Genomic DNA, 17,269 nt, shown 5'->3' on the forward strand with positions numbered 1-17,269 from the left:
TCGCTCTCAGAGACATTTTGAATCCTTGTCTGGCGAATACGTTCACCAAGAAAAATTTTTTTCTCAAGCTATGGACCAGGCGATTTACGCACCAGCCCAAGTGGATCTTTCAGCACTCGTTCCTGCGGATCCACCACGGTACTATGGTGATCCAAAATGAAGCTGTGCATTTGTGGAGCAATGCATGCTGCATTTCAAGTTTTATGCTCACTATTTTCCTACCGATCGGGTTAAAGTGGCATTTATGATGTCCTACCTATCGGGTGACGCCTTGAAATGGATCGCCCCCTATGGGAAGCATGGGATCCTATTGTCTTTGACCTGCAGGCCTTCCTGGTGGCCTTTCTAATGGTCTTCGATGACCCTAATCCTGAAGCCTTTGCTAAAGCTTCCCTTCCCAATATCCCGGAGCAGCCCCGATGGGTGATGTGTGTAGGTAGCCTACCAGTCCTTCAGCCCGAAGAGACTGCTGCCCACCCAGAATCCACACAGGATGACTATGCTCCACAGAAAACTTCTCTTCCCTACCTAAAGAGGCAGTCCTGATGTGCAAGGCGTAAAGGTAAACCGTCACGCCAGGTTCTGTCCTCCCAAAGACCTCCTGTTTCCCAGCCTGTAGAGGCAGCTTTCCGCACAGAATCCATGAAGGATGACTATATTCGTCAGGCAAAGCAGAAGCCAGAACTCAGTCACAAAATCAGATTGCAGTCCCGCTGCGGTTGTTTGGGACCCCCTGACGGTCTTTGTCCAGTGAAGGTTGGAGAATCCCAAGACATTAGGCCTGTAGGAGAGGCTGCCCTCGGCGTTAGCGTTTCCTCTCCACAGATGACCATGACTGTCTCATGGCAAGTGAAGGCCTCGGATTAACCGGAAGTTTTGGGCTTAAAGCCTTGAAGAGTCGGTGTCTGATTCCCGTCCTACAACTAGTGTTGAGCCACCCCCGTAGTGTTCGAGTTCGGTTCGGTTCGTCGAACACCCGTGTGTTCGCCGAACTGTTCGTCGAACTGTTCGTCGAACACCTTCGAACACCGTTAAAACCAATGGCAGGCAAACAAAAACACATAGAAACACATAGAAAACACCTTCAAAGGTGTCCAAAAGCTGACAAACTGCTCAGAAGACATAACTAACACATGGAAAAGTGACAAGTACATATAGTCATGCGAAAATAAAAGAGGTGGAGGAGTAAAAGGAGGGGGAGACACAGATATAGGCATGTCATGCCCTTCTAAAATCCAAAAAGTGAGAAGCCGACACGGCCAGTCCGCTCCTGCCCGTGCCACCTCCGTGTCGCCGGGTTTGTGCCAGAGCCGCGGTGAACCCTGACGGCCAGCCCCCCTCTCCCAATACTGGTGCCTGTCCGCTGGTGAGTCGAGCGAGCCCCCCTGTGGTGGAGGCAGCTCTAAGCTTTTTAATTTAAATTGTCTCTCTAATTTGAATGAATACACTTTAAATCCATTTACAAGGATCTATTGGAGGGCAAGTCTCATGCCAGCAGCCGCGGTAATTCCAGCTTCAGTAGCGTCCACTAAAGCTGCTGCAGTTAAAAAGCTTTTATAAGGATCGAGCTCGGCTGTCCACCGCAAGGCATCCTACTGCCAGTCCCAGCCCCTATGCCTTGGGGTGCCTCCTGATGCTCTTCACTAAGTATCCCATGGTCCCGAAGCATTTCCTTTGAAAAAATTAAGTGTCTAAACTACAGGTGGTGCAGCTTGCTTAACAGCCGGGATAATCTGCTCACTAGCAGACACTGCTACTAGGCACAAAGTATTTCCTGGGCTAGATGCAGTTAAAAATTTGTAATTAGATACTCTCGTTGGATGCTGAGAAAGCATTCCATAGAGTCTCCTGGCACGCCATATATGATTCTCTTAAAAAGCTTGGGGTAGGGGTCTAGGGGACCCTTTTATAGCCAAAATCACGGCCCTGTATCGCAATACGTCACCTAGGCTGAAGATAAATGGAACTGTAGCACCCTGAGGGCTCGGTTGCTACAGACGTATTGCACCTCACCCAGAGGTGTGATATCTCACTCTCAGGTAAGGATGGAGTGTGGATCAGGACCCGACACCTGCATGCATTACACCACATTGCCGTGGGGCAGGGCGACCAATATGCCCCTGAGATGGGCACGACAGTCCCTTGCCCTGGCTGGAGTGGGGGGAGGGAACAATGAGGAAGGGGAACCCTGTAGTGCAGGAGCAGGGAGGAAGCAGTTCCTGGGTGCATTGAGAAGGGAGTATAAAAGGTGGGCACCATCTTAGTTCAGTGCAGAGAAGTCTGAGCAGAAGTGGCAGGGAGCAGGGGCTCTGCATGAGCTCTGCTCCGGAGGCGGGCCTAGTAACAGAGGCCCAGGCCTGGAAGAGGGAGAAGGAAGGAAGAGGAGCGGAGAAGGCTCCAGGAACGAGGAATGAAGGGATCCCAGGGGTGCGGACGGGCGAGTCGCCACCGCACGCCCGAATCCACCTGCGTGGAGGGGTCAGGCCAAAGGGGGAGACCGGTCCCCGAACTAGTGGAGGCAGGAAACGACCCTCAGCTAGAAACCGGAGGCTCTGACATTTTATGTGGCGCAGCCCCTCGCTACACCCGCTAGGAAGGCACCACATAGGGTCAGGGAAACTGGCGCCAAGTTTACCAAGAGGAGGCCCGAGGCAGCCGGACAGAAGTGTTGGTAAGAAAGGCCAGACAAAGGACACACAAAGGGGGTCCTGTGAAGTGCTCCAAAGTTATCTGGGAGTTGTCTGAGCCCCTCACCTGGTGAGCACAGTACGACGTGGGCAGCCGTTACCTGCAGACGTGGTCTTGATAATAAGAACTGTGAGTAAAGGCCCTGAACTGCATCACTGACTCCGTGTCATTACTGCTGCTGCCCTGCACCATCACCCCCATCCTCCTCATACACTGCCCTGAGGCTACACTCCTCCCGTGGGGAGTTATGCTACGCTCTGCTGCACCCACAACACCAGCCTCAGTGGTCTGCCTTGTAGCGGCGGTTCACTCTGACCGCAATCCACGGGTGGCGTAGTCGGACATTTAAACATGAAAACCACATAAATAGTTCCGCCACTGGTTTGACCGCCCTGAGCCACGGAACCGGGTCACCGCCACGAAGACTACAACCACCAGCATCCACCAAAAAGGGTCCGGCTCCGGGTGTCCCAAGGCCCAGGGGGTGCGTCAGAACATTTTCATCACCTTTCACAATCACCAATGGGACAAGGCAGGGATGTCCTCTGTCCCCTCTCTTATACATCCTAGTGACGGAGCACCTGCTCTCATCAATTCGCCATAACCCCAATATTAGGTGGATTGAGGTGGGAGGCACCGAGTACAAGTGCTCTCTATTTGCTGATGATGTCCTAGTATATATCACTCAATCACATATATCCATCCATGCTGTTATGGCTGAAATAGATCACTTTGTTACATGGTAAAATTTTAAAATCAATGCAGCGAAGTCTGAGGCCCTCGATGTCTCCCTCCCCAAATCCATATAGGATTCCATCCAGTCCAACTTTCCCTTTGCCTGGCCCTCACAGGGTATCAAATACTTAGGAATTCCTATTCATAGAGACCTCTCCCATCTATGTTATCTTAATTTTGGGCCCTTTATTGAACAACTCCATACAGACCACGGTTGGCAAGTTAGAACTGTAAGATTCACTACGTGAACCACTGGTGTTTTGTGGAAAAGCACATGTACACTGCGTTCCAAATTATTATACAAAAAGTGTTTAGGAGTGATAAGGGAAGAATTTGTTTGTTTGTCAGTTAAACTCATTGATGGTGATGTGTGTCAGGGCTCTTTATATCACTGTAAGCAATTGCAGACACCTGTGCTAATTAGTTTGGCAGGTGTGTCCAATGAAAGGCAAGACTACTTAAGAAGGCTCTCTCACATTATTAAGCAGCCTACATTTTCTGCCAAAATGGGAAAGAAAAAGGATGTGTCGGCTGCTGAGAAGCAACAAATTGTGGAGTGTTTAGGTCAAGGCATGACTACAATCAACATTGTGCGATGATCAGGATGAAGTGTCTTGGCAATCAAGAAGTATGTAGCTGATTCACAGTACACACGTGTGCGTGCTGATAAGGGCAAATTGAGGACTCTTTCCTACAGGCAATTACGTCAGGTTGAAAGAGCAGCGGCAAAAAAGCCTTGTCATAGCAGCAGACAAGTTTTTGAAGCTGCTTGTGCCTCCAACGTCCCCCGAACAACAAGATGCAGGGTCCTTCAGAGGTTTGCAGCTGTGCATGCGCCATCCTGTCGACCTCCTCTATCCACTTCACACAAGCAGAAACGGCTCCAGTGGGCCAAACATTACATGAAGACTGATTTCAAAACTGTTTTGTTCACGGATGAGTGCCGTGCAGCGCTCGATGGTCCAGATGGATGGAGTGGAGGATGGCTGGTTGATGGACACCCCACGCAACCACGGCTACAGCGCCAACAAGGAGGAGGTGGAGTAATGTTTTGGGCTGGAATCATGGGGAGAGAGATTGTCGGCCCCTTTAGGATCCCTGAAGGCGCTAAAGATGAACTCCATAATGTATGTGGATTTTCTCAAACAGCACTTCCTGCCATGGTTCAAGAAGAAGAACCGTGTATTTCACAGCAAGATCATTTTTCTGCATGATAATGCACCATCTCATGCTGCACATAAAACATCTGCATCTCTGGCTGATATGGGCATAAAAGGGGACAAACTTATGGTGTGACCCCCATGCTCCCCTGACCTCTACCCCATTCAGAACCTTTGGAGCATCATTAAAAGGAGTGTCTATGATGGCGGGAGGCAGTTCACATCTAAGCAACAGCTCTGGGAGGGTATTCTGTCCTCATGCAAAACAATTGAAGCAGAAACCATCCAAAACCTGACAAATTCAATGGACGAGAGAGTTCAGAAGCTCCTTTCGAACAAGGGGTCCTATGTGAAAATGTAACATCACCTAGAATAAAGTTTTGAGTTGAAAACTGTTTGATTTCAATTTCTAACAACCTGCTAATGCTTATAATTTCAAAAATGACCATTTTTTTGGTCTTTATTAAAATGAAAAGGTTGATCGAAAAGTTTGGGGGATCTAAGAGTGTGGCAACCCAGTAGTCATGATTACTTCGAATTCTGACAATATGAGGGTCATGCTGCAGGTAGTGCAGCAAGAAGGCACTTATGTGTCTTGCGCATCTCGGAGCCCCAAAATTATTTTCCGGGCTAGATGCAGCTAAAAATTATTTTTAATTTTAAATCTGGTGAAGCTTATTATAGATGGCCTAATAGGATCAGTGCTGCACACTGCTACAAAGCCCAAATTATTTTCCAGTCAAGATACAGATAAACATGATTAGTAATTTGAAAGCTTAAAACGGTTGGTAGGGTGATTTTAACCAATCATCAAGCTTTTACTCTCCCCAGGATGACACAGGGGTAGAAAAGTCGTTTCGGATCCATGATTTGTTCATCTTTATGAACGTGAGTCTGTCTACATTATCAGTGGAGAGCCGCGTGCGCTTATCTGTCAGCACACCACCAGCAGCGCTGAACACACGTTCAGACAGAACGCTGGCTGCGGGGCATGACAAGATCTCCAAGGCGTAAGTGGCTAGCTCCGGCCATTTATCCAGATTGGAAGCCCAAAAAGAGCAAGGGTCCAGTGACACAGTCGTGGCTTCAATGTTTACTTGGAGATACTCCTGTACCATCATCTCTAGGCGTTGACTATGTGTCAGACTTCTTGTCTCCTGTGGCCTTGCAAAGGATGGGCTAAAAAAGTGGTGAAATGATTCCGCAAAATTGATGTTACCAGCAGATACTGTGGTTCTGTTACGGTTTGAGTGCTGAACACTTGACGGTCCCACGGTTGGCAAGTTGGAACTGTGAGATTCACTACGTGCACCACTGGTATTTTGTGGAAAAGCACATGTAAGATTCTGCAACAGTCTCTGCTGATACTCCTGCATGCGTGCATCCCTTTCTATGGCAGGAATAATTTCTGCAAATTTACTTTTGTACCGGGGATCTAACAGTGTGGCAACCCAGTAGTCAGGATTATTTCTAATTCTCACAATTCAAGGGTCATGTTGCAGGTAGTGCAGCAAGAAGGCACTCATGTGTGTTGCGCATCCAGGAGCACCAAGTCCCTGTTGTGTTGGTGGCGAGGTAACAATCATGCTTCCTTCCTCTGTCCTCTCCCCCCAACCTCGCACAACAGAAATGTGATCAAGGTCTCCCTCATCTGATGAGTCTTCCATCAGTTCGTCCTCCACTTCTTCCTGGGCTCCTGCACCTTCCTCACTAGTTTGGCTGCTACCATGTGCCCTGGTAAAACCATCTCCCCCACCCTCACATGCCTGCCGCCTTGGTGCTGCTGACCGTCTGGACCTTGCAGATGTTAGCCCTTCCGCATACAACTCCTCCTCCTCTACTTCCTCCACCTCCTCTTGTGCCACCACCTGACTCCGAATTCTGTTTAACATGTGCTCCAGCATGTAAATCACCGGAATAGTCATGCTGATAATGGCATCGTCAGCACTAAACATCTTCGTCGCCATTTCAAAACTGTGCAGAAGGGTGCATAGGTCCCTGATCTGAGACCACTCCTCCAGCGTGATTTGCCCCACCTCTGAATCTCGTTGGCCCAGGCTATACGTCAGAACGTATTGCACCAGGGCTTGTCGGTGCTGCCACAGTCGCTGCAACATGTGCAGAGTTGAATTCCACCGGGTAGGCACATCGCATTTTAGCCGGTGAAGTGGCAGGCCCAATGACTTCTGTAGATATGTAAGTCGCTGAGCTGCGGGATGCGAACGGCGGAAGTGAGCACACAGCGACCGTGCCCTCTGCAGAAGGCCATTTAGTCTGGGATAGTGGGCTAAAAATTGCTGGACAACCAGGTTCAACACGTGAGCCATACAAGGCACGTGTGTGACATTGCCCCGGCGAAGGGCCGCACCCAGGTTTGCAGCATTGTCGCACACGGCCTTCCCTGGTTTCAGGTCCAGTGGAGACAACCATTCATGAAATTGGTTCTCCAGAGCTGACCACAACTCCTCAGCTGTGTGACTCACATTTCCCAGACATTTCAATGTAAAAACCGCCTGATGACGTTGAGCCCTACTGCCAGCATAGTAAGGAGGTGTGCAGGATCCCTTCTGCACAGTTAGAAAGCTTGTGGCATGACCAGACAGGCTTTGGGTGCAGGTGGAAGACCGAGAGGAGGTTGAGGAGGCAGAAGCAGTGGAGGAACTTTGACATAAAGAGGATTGACGCACAACTCGTGGGGACGGCAAGACTTGGACAGCAGCCCCTTGTCCTGCTGTCACCAAAGTTACCCAGTGCCCAGTCAGCGACATGTAACGCCCCTGTCCATGCCTACTCGTCCAAGTGTCTGTGGTGAAATGCACCCTGTCACACACAGTGTTTCTCAAAGAAGCGGTGATGTTGTGTGCGACATGCTGGTGGAGCGCAGGCACACCTTTCTTTGAGAAGTAGTGCCGACTGGGCATCTGGTACTGGGGCACTGCGACGGACATAAGGTCTCGAAAATCCTCTGTGTCCACCAGGCGGAAAGGCAGCATTTCTGTAGCCAAGAGCTTGCAGATGGTGAAATTCAACCTCTTAGCTTTCTCATGGTTAGGAGGAAATGGTCTTTTACTTGTCCACATCTGAGGGACCGAGGGCTGGCTATTGTGCTTAGACGGCGTTGAAAAGGGTGTCCCCGGCAAACTGCTGGTCTGTGAGGAAGATGCAGGCGGACATGTTAGGTTGCCTTGATCCAAAGGTGGTGCTATCGATGTCGGACAGCGCTCAATACCAGCTGGTGTTACCACCTCCAAAGAAAATGATGACCTGCCAATCACGCTGGCTGTTGCGGGTAAAGAGGTGGCAGGTCTGCGCCCCAAAACAGGTGTGACTGCTGTCCCCCCAGTCACAGAGAATGAAGAGGCCGCGGATGCACAAGATATGGCAGACGGTGGTTGGCCCGGCCGGCTAGACCGCATTGTAGCACACTGAGCTTCCCACTGCAACTTATGCTTCATGTCCATGTGCCGGTTCATGCATGAAGTACTCAAACTATGTATTTTTTGGCCTCTACTTAGCTTTTGCTGACAAATGTTACAGATAACACGAGTTGGGTCATCTTTATCGATCTGAAAAAATGCCCAGGCTATGCAAGGCTTAGCACCCATGCGACCTGAAGAGCCACCACGACTTGTGGTGAGAGGCAGAGTTGTGTTTGAGGATGCAGTTGTTGACGTGCTTCCAGTACTACATCTCTGTCCAGGAAGGCGCAACCTGACCTCGTCGTCACTAGCATCTTCCTCCACCTCCTCTGCTGACCTCATCTCTTGGCTGACTGTGGGTTGACAGTAAGTGGGATCTCCGACCTCATCATCATCACCCTGTGCGTTATCACACCCGTCTTCCTCAGAGCCAACCTGTTCCTGCCCTGACAAAAAACTAAAGTTGTCGCTCCAATCAGGTATTTGAGTCTTATCATCGTCTTCCTCATTGTCTCCACCAACAGGAGTTACAGTTTGGGAATGAGGGTCTACATTATGGTCAGAACCTTCTGTGTCTGGTCCTGGATCCGACTCATAAAGATTCTGGGCATCAGTGCAGATCATTTCCTCGTCTGGATTCACAGAAGCGCTGGAGTCGACCTCTGATTCCCAGGCTATAGTATGAGTAAACAGCTCTGCAGACTCAACCATCTGTTCTACCTCATACTCAGACGGGCAGCTGGAGATTTGGGAGCTGTGAGGAAGCAAGTGCGATTTGGGTGACACCTTTGAGGACTGGAGTATTTGTGATGTTGAAGTTGATGTGGAGGAGAGCCCACTTAAAGGAGCACTTGATATCCGTTGAAGCACCTGCTGTTTTTGTGCCTCATCTGGAATTTGTAGCGATTGGCGTGGCCGTAAGAAAGGGATCTTATCACATTGTCCGCTAAAAGAAGTAGACATTTTAGTTTGGCTGGAAGATGGTCTTTCTTCTGCACCTACCCCACGGACACAACCTTTTTTCCCCTTCCCAACACGCCTATTCCCCTTTCCACCAGCAGCAGGCCTTTTTCCACTCATTTTGGTGGTTAACTAATTCACAACTCTGGAGTTGTTTGCACAAAAAAACAATGGATGGTAACCGAGCAGAGCTGAGTGGCCAAACTGTGGTATTAGGCCAAAACTATTGGCTGGGTTAGATGCAGAAAAAAATTATTTTTAATTTGCAACCTGATGGAGGTCAGTATAGATGGACTAATAGACCATGTCCCACACACTGCTAGAAGCCCAAATATATTTTCAGAGCTAGATGCAGAAAAAAATTATTTTTAATTTGCAACCTGATGGAGGTCAGTATAGATGGACTAATAGACCAAGTCCCACACACTGCTAGAAGCCCAAATATTTTTTCAGAGCTAGATGCAGAAAAAAATTATTTTTAATTTGCAACCTGATGGAGGTCAGTATAGATGGACTAATAGAACAAGTCCCACACGCTGCTAGAAGCCCAAATATTTTTTCAGAGATAAATGAAGAAAAAAATTATTTTTAATTTGCAACCTGATGGAGGTCAGTATAGATGGACAAATAGACCAAGTCCCACACACTGCTAGAAGCCCAAATATTTTTTCAGAGCTAGATGCAGAAAAAAATTATTTTTAATTTGCAACCTGATGGAGGTCAGTATAGATGGACTAATAGACCAAGTCCCACACACTGCTAGAAGCCCAAATATTTTTTCAGAGCTAGATGCAGAAAAAAATTATTTTTAATTTGCAACCTGATGGAGGTCAGTATAGATGGACTAATAGACCAAGTCCCACACGCTGCTAGAAGCCCAAATATTTTTTCAGAGATAAATGAAGAAAAAAATTATTTTTAATTTGCAACCTGATGGAGGTCAGTATAGATGGACTAATAGACCAAGTCCCACACACTGCTAGAAGCCCAAATATTTTTTCAGAGCTAGATGCAGAAAAAAATTATTTTTAATTTGCAACCTGATGGAGGTCAGTATAGATGGACTAATAGACCAAGTCCCACACACCGCTAGAAGCCCAAATATTTTTTCAGAGCTAGATGCAGAAAAAAATTATATTCAATTTGCAACCTGCTGGAGGTCAGTATAGAAGGACTAATAGAACAAGTCCCACACACTGCTAGAAGCCCAAATATTTTTTCAGAGCTAAATGAAGAAAAAAATTATTTTTAATTTGCAACCTGATGGAGGTCAGTATAGATGGACTAATAGACCAAGTCCCACACACTGCTAGAAGCCCAAATATTTTTTCAGAGCTAGATGCAGAAAAAAATTATATTCAGTTTGCAACCTGATGGAGGTCAGTATAGATGGACTAATAGAATGATGCTATGCCCAAAAGATTTTACTTCACTAGGTGCAGTAAAAAAATTGGTATTCTATACACAGGTGGTATATCTTGCAACACAGATAGGCTACTCCACTGACTAACACACTCTGCAATAGGCCAAAAAGGATTAGCTTAGGGCAAGGACATGTGACATACACTGCCAATCACACATGCCCTTGCTTGTGTGAAAAAAAGCACTTCGCTCCGTGTGTGCGCTGCTGATAGGCTGACAGATTGCACCTCCCCACTGCAAATGCGGGAAAGAGAAAAAAAAATGGAGATCTTCATTGTTCCTGCAGAGATCCATCCCCTGCCCCTTCCCCCACCCCGCTGTACACTCAAACTGCGTATTAACATTAATTTTCATCATTACTGAGAAAAAATCCAGTTATGATTTTGGTGCACGAACAGTTATCGAACATAACCTCGAACAGCCGAATTTTTCTCAAATTGTTCGTGTTCGCCGACCGGCTCGAACACCACCCAAAACAGCTCGAATTTGAGATTGGCGAACAGTTCGAGTAGAACAATGCTCATCTCTACCTACAACTCCAGAAGCCGGTTTGGGTATTGTTAGCAGAAGGACAAGCCCTACTAAGAAACAGTCAAAATATGTCTGTACAAATTAAGCTCCAGATTGGAGCATTACACATGAAGAAGTTCACATTCCAGGTGCTGACTGGCTTACCCACAGGTCATCCAGAGCCGAGAGATCTAGTGCCCGCTCAGATCTGGAGATCCTGCATGGTGTATCCTGGGGGACTGCTAAGGTACAACAGGTGTCCAGTCCCCATATCTTCAGGACAGTCAGCAGTTTATTCTTCACCATATCTGCTAGACGCTGACTCGCTGTGTGCTGAAGTCTCCGAAGGAAGAGAAGCGGAGGCGATGTCCCCACACAGTCTCGACGATTGTACCAATGATCTGGCTTCAGGTACCATCCTGCTTTATAGACAAGTCATCTCTGAAACCAGTCTGAAGATGGTCCTAAAGCAAGGACCCTCCGTCTCTAGTAGGTCTGGTCTTACGTCCATCAAGGCGGTGTTTACCCCCGAGTCTCTGCACCCCTCCAACCAGCGGAGGACCTCCAGTTGTCTCCTGAATCCTCTGGGGTGCTACCTGATAAGAAATGGAGAGAGACTTTCCTACACCCTGTACCTGGTACTTCACCCACCTCATCCAGTAAGCTTGGCAAAGTGTACTTCAAAGCAGTTTTTACCCCCGAGTCTATGCACCCCTCCAACCAGATGGAGGACCTCCAGTTGTCTCCTGAATTCCCCGGGGTGCTACCTGTTAAACGGAGAGAGACTTTCCTACACCCGGTACCTGGTAAGCCGCCCACTTCATCCAGTAAGCTTGGCAAAGTGTACCTCAAGGCGGTGGTTACCGCCGAGTCTCTGCACCCCTCCAACCAGGCGGAGGACCTTCAGTTGTCTCCTGAATTTCCCGGGGTGCTACGTGATAAATGGAGAGAGACTTTCCTACACCCGGTACCTGGTACGCCGCCCACTTCATCCAGTAAGCTTGGCAAAGTGTACATCAAGGCAGTGGTTACCCCCGAGTCTCTGCACCCTTCCAACCAGGCAGAGGACCTCCAGTTGTCTCCTGAATCCACCAGAGTGCTACCTGATAACAAATGGAGGGAGACATTCCTGTGTGCTGTTCCTGGTACTTCACCCACTTCATCTGTTGCTGAGGATGGCTTGATAGGAGGAAACATCCTAGTCACCAAAATGATGAGACCAGTTTTGTTTCCTCTAATGGACAGAAGAGGTAATCCTCTTGAAGAGAAGGATTGGCCCCCAAATTCTCTGCAGAAGACTCTTGCAGGCTTGAAGAAGAGGGGGCTTAAAGGGAGGGGTCCTGTAACATCCCTGGTGGCGTGCTTGCATAGTGCACCACCTCCCACTATGCAAGACCGCAATCTTACCTGTCAGTACAGCCTGCAAACCTTGCTCCAGTTCATGCTGTGTGCAGGTCTCCTGTCTGATTGTTTAGGGCGGCGGCCGGGTTACTTTCTGATTCTTATAGCTGCTGTGGGCGCACTCCTAATGTGTCCCCAGCATATTGCTGTGAGTCACTGGATATTTAAACCCCCTCCACCCAGAAGGAGATGCCTGAGAAACACCTTCACTCAGTTTGTCTTTGCAACTGTATTGCCAGGTCCTGTCCTGTATCTTGTCTGTTTCTGCCACCCTGGGGGCTGCATACCCAGGCGTGTTATCTCTGATTTCTAGTCTGTTTCCGCCACTCTGGGGGCTGCATACCCAGACCTGTTACCTCTGACTTCTAGTCTGTTTCCGCCACTCTGGGGGCTGCATACCCAGACCTGTTATCTCTGACTTCTCATCTGTTTCCGCCACTCTGGGGGATGTATGCCAGGCCTGTTATCTCTGACTTCTAGTCTGTTTCTGCCACTCTGGGGGCTGTATACCCAGGCTTGTTCTTGTATCTCGTTGCAGTAGCAGTTCCTGTCTGAACTGTATCCTAGCCTGTTACCTGTTTGTCTGTATGTCCGTACCTTCCCTTTTCCTGCAGTATCTGAACCTGCACCTAACTCCAACTCGTTGTCACTGTACTTCTGTTTGCGAGTTTTGTGTCCACTCGCTACTACATAGTAAGTACCTTGTGTGTATCTGGTTCTGCTTGTCCCTTTTCCCTTCCTCTGTATCTACCTCCTGTGTTCTAGCCATCTTCCTGTATTTTCCAGTCTGTTCCATGTGAACAGAGTCCTGTCCTCTCTGCCTGCATCTTCAGCCCTGTTCGGCTCTACTTGCCCACCGGTCCGGCGGCTACTCTCTGCTCTGCCTTGCCCACCCCTCCGGCGGTTCCGCTCTGCTCTGCCTTGTCCACCGCACCTGCGGTTTCGCTCTGCTCTGCCTTGTCCACCGCACCTGTGATTACGCTCTGCTCTGCCTTGTCCACCTCACCTGCAGTTTCGCTCTGCTCTGCCTTGTCCACCACACCTGTGGTTTTGCTCTGCTCTGCCTTGCCCACCACACCTGCAGTTTTCGCTCCGCTCTGCTTGCTCACCGCTCCGGCGGTTTTGCTTTACTCTGCTTGTCTACTGCATCTGCTGCTCTGTTCCTGTCTCCCAGTCTGTACTGGACCCTATCCAGCCTGTGCTCCAACCTGCTAGTACCTCCCTGTCTGCACTCCAGCTGTGCTTGCCAGTATCTCCCTGTCTGCTCTCCAGCCGTGCTTGCCAGTACCCACCTATCTGCATACCAGCCGTGCTTGCCAGTGCCCACCTGTCTGCATACCAGCTGTGCTTGCCAGCGCGCACCTGTCTGCATACTAGCCGTGCTTGCCAGTCTAACCCACCTGTCTGCATACCAGCCGTGCTTACCAGTATCCACCTGACTGCATACCAGCCGTGCCTGCCAATACCCACCTGCCTTTATGCCAGTGTAACCTGCCTTCTCCTGCATTCCCCGGTGTGGGTCAACAGCAGTGACCGGGGTCTGACCTGGAGTAGCACCTGGTCCCTCTGCTCGGTTCCTCCTTGCTTCACGGAGTCGACTGAGCCGCCGTGCGACCTTGGTCGGATCGGGTTGATACTTAGTTACGCCCCTCCAGGCACTCCTCGCTTCATGGTACAGTGGGATCACTAATCACGCTCACGCCAGTAAGTCCAGGTACGAGCGTAACAGATTGTAGCAGCGTGTCAGTGTACACCATTTTACAGCTCCATTTGCTTGCTCTCAGAATACAGATTTTTTTAGTTTTATTCATATTACGGTATTGTGGAAAAAGAGGAACTTTTTCAATGATCAGATGCACGTGATCCATATGACTGCCGTAATAATACAGAAATTTTGTGGAGCATGCCAAATATTTCACTCCTTTTAAAGTCAGCCACCTGTGTTTAGTATACCATACTAATAGGTGACTGCCTGAATCCGTGGCCATCAGACGTTATGCCTTATGACTGCCCTAATAATACAGCAATTATTTTGACCGTGTCAAATATTACACTCCATTTAAAGTATTGCAGTTGAGGGTTCAAACCTATTCTCAGTATTACTCCACTTTTGCAGAGTGACAAAAAGAAAAACATACAATAAACAAGCTATAATGAAAAAAATGTTAAGAAACATTCTTTCCAGGGTACTGACTTGTATATAAGGTCAAAGAAATAAAAAAAATAAAGTTATGAACTGCGGAAGACATTTATGCAACCAGAATGAACACTCATGTGTAGTTTGTGATGATGCCACCTAGCAGCAGCACCTGTTTCTATCGTAAATGCATATGATAGCGTTATCGATAGGGAATAGAATGGAATTAAAAATGTATTGGGCAACACCGGCAGCACTTAGAATAAGGCAATAATACCTGGCTGGATCGGTGTAATACGCTATTAATACTGCGATACCACACCCGTAAAAAAATTTCAGGTAAGTCAGTTAATATTCTATTTGAATTATCCTTCCCATTATTAAGGAGTGGGTCTCCTATACTGTTATTGCATATGCAGCAATTTCAAGGGCTGCTAAAAATTAGGACGAACTTCAATACACATTTGAAGAGAAGTAAAAAAAAAAAAAAAAAAAAATGAAAAACACAATAGGATCTTTCTTTAGTATAATATCGAGACTCGCCAATTTAAACTCAATGTAATCACATTGTTTAGCTCCTGCACCTCCTCCTGCAGTTCGGCCTTCTTCTCCAAAATGACCACATCAGTCACAAACTGGAAGCAATGCAGCAGTGCCTGTTATGATCTGCAACAAGTACTAAGGAAAGAAAGGGGAAAGCTATCCCTACAGTAAGACTAAGCTGAATCCCTACGATGTAGCGGGGTGCCTGTTCCTTGCGAACAGACCTGCCTTAGTCCTCGGCTAGTCTGAACGAAGACCTAATGCATAAAGGGAAGGGGTACCTAAAAGAACTAAGGACTGGAACAAAAATGGGACACCTCCTGAACAGAGAAAGTTGTTGCAGAACGCAAAAAGATAAACTGACAAAAAGGTACTAGAGGTCCCAGAAGGACCAAGCGAACTTACAGAGATAGGCACAGAAGCACCTGGCTAGCAAAACAGTCAAACAACACTGAAGTCCAGCACAGCCAAAAGGGCGGAGCTGGAATATAAAGGCAGATGGTCACGTGACCGCAAAACACAAGATGGAAAAAACAAACAGGAGGGTTCTAACACTGCCTTTTCCAAGCGGCAACAGGCTTTGCTGAAGATAATATACTTAAGGCTTAAGTGACAAGCCACCCACCGCTGCAGTGTTGTTGAAAGCTGAAACACAGCAGCCTGATCTATGGCTCTCACCGCGGAACATACAGCCAAAAATGGTCATGTGTGACAATGGGTGGAACCTGGTGGCGGAGTAATGACAGACGGACTGGATACGGTTTCCCTCTATGCCAGTCCTTTCACTAAGCTAAAGAATATGGCTGTTGTGAAATACTACTCTCCCTGAGAAGCAGTGTCAGACTGAAAAACATTGGGCCCACCAGAGGATTTGATTCTGAGGGCCCACCTTTCTCCCCCACTCAAGAGCCCCATAGCAGCTGCAAAGTTTGCGCTATCATGAACTCTCCTGATGGAGAAGCCAGGGCCCACATGAGGATTCTCTGGTGGGCCCATCCAACCCTGCCGAGAAGCAGCCCTGGCTAAGATAAGTGTGTGAGAAGGTTCCTGGACACTCTATGGCTGCTTTATTACTGATGGGGAAACCCACGCAAGCACGGGGCAAACATACAAAATCCTTGAAGATGTTGTTCCTGGTGGGATTTGAACCCAGGACCCCAGCGTTGCAAGGCTTCAGTGCTAACCACTGAGTCAGTTTGCTGCCCTATCTGTTCTCCCTCTGATATCTAACATGCTCGAGAAACTTGCACCTACTTCCACTCAGTTTCTTCAGCTCCTTTGTGAGAAACGAATGTATTTTGTCAGCCATTCAGTCTACCAAATAAAATTCATGAGAAGGAAATAGTGGATGGATTCACTCCTTGTACTGGGTGCCAATACCAAACCACTGGAAATATTCCAGGCTGGTTGGAACCAAGCTGATTCCCACAGAAAAGTACCAGCAACAAGCTAAGGTGATGGTGGCCTCTATCATCATCACGACAGCTGCCACATTTACCCAGTGGGCATTTAGAGAGATATAATGTCCCAACTTGTGCTAACTGGTCCATGTATCTTTGGTTCTGTGTGACCTTTACACTGCAGACTGATGGCGTTGCACAGTGCACACCTAATTTTGTATGCAACATGTTCATGCAGGATAGGAATGGTCCTCCTGGAAAAGTAGTGGCGGCTGGGAACCATGTACTGTAGTTCCCATGATCCCAACATATTCTTAGCCCTTTAGAAGTCACTTGTTAGACCACATGTAGAATATGGGATCCAGTCTTTGTGGCATGAACAGCTAAACACTTCAAAGTGATGGTGTGGAGATGCTCGGTGAAACTGCTAGTGGTGGTTCTGTCACATGCTCTCTTTGTGGGGACCCAGGTGGCCCTGTTGTTCAGGAGGGGGAGGAAGAGGTTGAGACCACAGCAAAAGGGGGAGCATGAGGAGGTTTAGATCTTTCCTTGTTTTTCAGATGTGTACTCCACTGCAGCTCACGCTTTGCATTCAGATGCCTCGTCATGCAGGTGGTGCTCAGGTTAAGAACATTTATGCGTCACTTCAGTCTGTGATGGCACAGTGTGCAAACCACACATGTATTGTCAGGGAACTCCTTTGAACTGGCTTTGGTGTGATCAGTTTGCCGGTGTTGTGGCCAGTAGCAGCCGACATACTGCCTAGAAGCCGCCCAAAATGCTTTTGCACCCTGCTGCCTCAATAAAAACAAAACAAAAACAATATTAGATACTTCCTCCTCCTACACCTCTTCCACCTACACTTCACCTCCACCTCCTCCTCAACTTCCTCCT

At 48.1% G+C, this 17,269-nt stretch overlaps 1 protein-coding gene across 3 annotated transcripts in view; it reads right to left on the reverse strand.

Moving 5' to 3' along the window:
- The window catches only part of LOC141258813 (cytochrome P450 2K1-like), a 312,341-nt gene that overhangs the window by 274,408 nt on the left and 20,664 nt on the right, over positions 1 to 17,269 (reverse strand). The window lies entirely within an intron of this gene.

This window comes from Phyllobates terribilis, unplaced genomic scaffold (genome assembly GCF_046119375.1).
Source record: "Phyllobates terribilis strain yellow unplaced genomic scaffold, ASM4611937v1 Scaffold_3__8_contigs__length_932513732, whole genome shotgun sequence".
Lineage (NCBI taxonomy): Eukaryota > Metazoa > Chordata > Amphibia > Anura > Dendrobatidae > Phyllobates > Phyllobates terribilis.